Source organism: Electrophorus electricus, chromosome 4, assembly GCF_013358815.1.
Source record: "Electrophorus electricus isolate fEleEle1 chromosome 4, fEleEle1.pri, whole genome shotgun sequence".
In the NCBI taxonomy this organism is placed as follows: domain Eukaryota; kingdom Metazoa; phylum Chordata; class Actinopteri; order Gymnotiformes; family Gymnotidae; genus Electrophorus; species Electrophorus electricus.
In genome coordinates this window covers 3,011,685-3,014,184 of record NC_049538.1, presented here as the reverse complement: position 1 = coordinate 3,014,184, position 2,500 = coordinate 3,011,685, and the positions used below count along the sequence as shown (strand labels likewise).

The 2,500-nt window shown below is 50.7% G+C and overlaps 1 protein-coding gene across 10 annotated transcripts in view; it reads right to left on the bottom strand.

Annotated features, from left to right (window-relative positions):
- Positions 1 to 2,500, bottom strand: part of LOC113590714 (RNA binding protein fox-1 homolog 3-like) — a 222,951-nt gene that overhangs the window by 25,510 nt on the left and 194,941 nt on the right. The gene's annotated exons all lie outside the window — the stretch shown is intronic.

The following is a 2,500-nucleotide window of genomic DNA, read 5'->3' as shown; positions in this document are numbered from 1 at the left end:
GAGCCTCCAACACCCTCCACCCTAATACCACAGCAGTGAGTCTCCGACACCCTCCACCCTAATACCACAGCAGGGAGTCTCCGACACCCTCCACCCTAATACCACAGCAGTGACCCTCCAACACACTAATACCACAGCAGTGAGCCTCCAACACCCTCCACCCTAATACCACAGCAGTGAGTCTCCGACACCCTCCACCCTAATACCACAGCAGTGAGTCTCTGACACCCTCCACCCTAATACCACAGCAGTGAGCCTCCAACACCCTCCACCCTAATACCACAGCAGTGAGCCTCCAACACCCTCCACCCTAATACCACAGAAGCGAGTACTCCAACACCCTCCACCCTAATACCACAGCAGCGAGATCTCCAACACCCTCCACCCTAATGCCACAGCAGATCTCCATGATCTCAGTTCTGGAGGTATGGGGTCCTGGCCACACTCCCAGACCATGCTCTGGAAGAGAAATCCCCTGAGCTTCTCCAAAATGATCTGCTCATATGTGCAGTGGTGACAGGAAAGTCGAAATCCTCACTCAAAGGGTGTCGGAACAGTTCCAATGGGAAAAGGTGAATCACCGGAATGCCTGCATTCAGTTTCACGTAAACAAATTTAGTTTTGCAAACCAGAAGAAGAGGAGAGAAGATGGAAGGAGAGGAGAGATATAAAGCATGAATATAGAGAATTGGAACAATAGAAGAAAAAGGAGAGGAGTGAATGAAGAGACTAGAAATCAGGGGCAGGAATAAAACACAGAGCACAGAGAGAGGGTGGAGAGGGTGGAGGAGAGGATGGAGGAGGGGGATGGAGGAAAGGGTGGAGGAGAGGATGGAGGATAATGGAGGAGAAGGTGGAGGAGAGGATGGAGGAGAAGGTGGAGGAGAGGGCGGAGGAGAGGGTGGAGGGGAGGATGGAGGAGAAGGTGAAGGAGAGGATGGAAGAGAGGGTGGAGGAGAGGGTGGTGGAGGGATGGAGGAGAAGGTGGAGGAGAGGATGGAGGGTAGGGTAGAGGAGAAGGTGGAGAAGAGGGTGGAGGAGTCTAGACTGTGCTTTAGAATTTATTACACACACACAGTAGAAGCAATGAGAGTGGACAAACAGTTATTAATCTCTCTATATCACACACACACACACACACACACACACACACACACTTGAACAAGGATCATCTTTTCCTAGTCCTCCATTCTGGGCCACTGCATATTCTCCACCCAGGAGTCAGGTGGTGTTGGCAAAACAGCAGGCCAGAAGTGCAGGTCCATACACACAGAGTCTGCACCTAAAACCCTGCGTCTGTTCTCCAGGCATGTCGCAGTGCCGTTCCAGAACCTTCCATGGCATCACAGCCCTGTTTGCTATTTGCTCCTGTAAACCTTGGCAATTCCTGTGGGCTGGTGGCTCCGGAGTTGGAATGATCCACGCATGAGCCCAGCTGCCTAACATATGCTGCCGTTTAGACCGGGCAAACACGGCATGTGTGTCGAGAGGGGTGAAAAAATTTGCAGCCAATGAATCAGAGAGTGGAGAGACACACCCCCCACTATATCCCCAAACACCAGAGACCCACCCCAAGCAGCACAGCCCCGCCTACCCCAACACGTCCACCTGCAGTGTACTAAAATGCTTTTTGTGATTTATGGGGTGATCTGAAAGAAACAGTATGTGTGTGTGTGTGCGTGTGCATGTGTGTGTGTCTCCCTGCGTAATTATGCATGTGTTAGCTTGGCATGGATCCCTGAATAATTGTGTAATGATGCATGGACGTGAGGTGCAATGTGACATGCTTACAGCACAAATGCAAACAAAAAGGCTCACACGCATGAATCACAACTACACACGCAAGTAACAGTTATACACACACAAATCATGGTGACACACACAAACTACATGAGGCAAGTCCCTCAGGCATGCAGCACAGTGAGTTACACCCAAGCACTTAAGAAACACTGCTGTGAATTGCCAGCTAACATGTTGGGAACTGCACTGTCTCACCTACCGGTCATGCTGTATAATGTATGCGCCGGTACTGCCCAAGTCAAACCAGGAGTGCTACTCAAAGACACGTGTGTGTGTGTGTGTGTGCGCGTGTGTGTGTGCGCGCGCATGTGTATGTGTGTGTGTGTGTGTGCATGCATGTGCATGTGCATGTGTGTGTGTGTAGGAAGGGAGCGGGCATAACGGTGATGGAGTGTGTGTGTGTGTGTGTGTGTGTGTGTGAGAGTCAGGCTGTGTTATGTAGAGCGGCTGTAAAACTGTCTCTGCTATGAACAGATTTTAGTCTAATGAGCAGAGGGAGATGGTTAAAGCTTCCACACGCTCAGCACTTCCTCCTAATGAAATACTACCCTTCAGCCTCGTCAAAACACACACACACACACACACGCACGCACGCACGCACACACACACACACACACACACACACACACAAACACACACACAGACACATGCATGCACAAACACACGCACACAGACACACACACTCACATACACACTCATG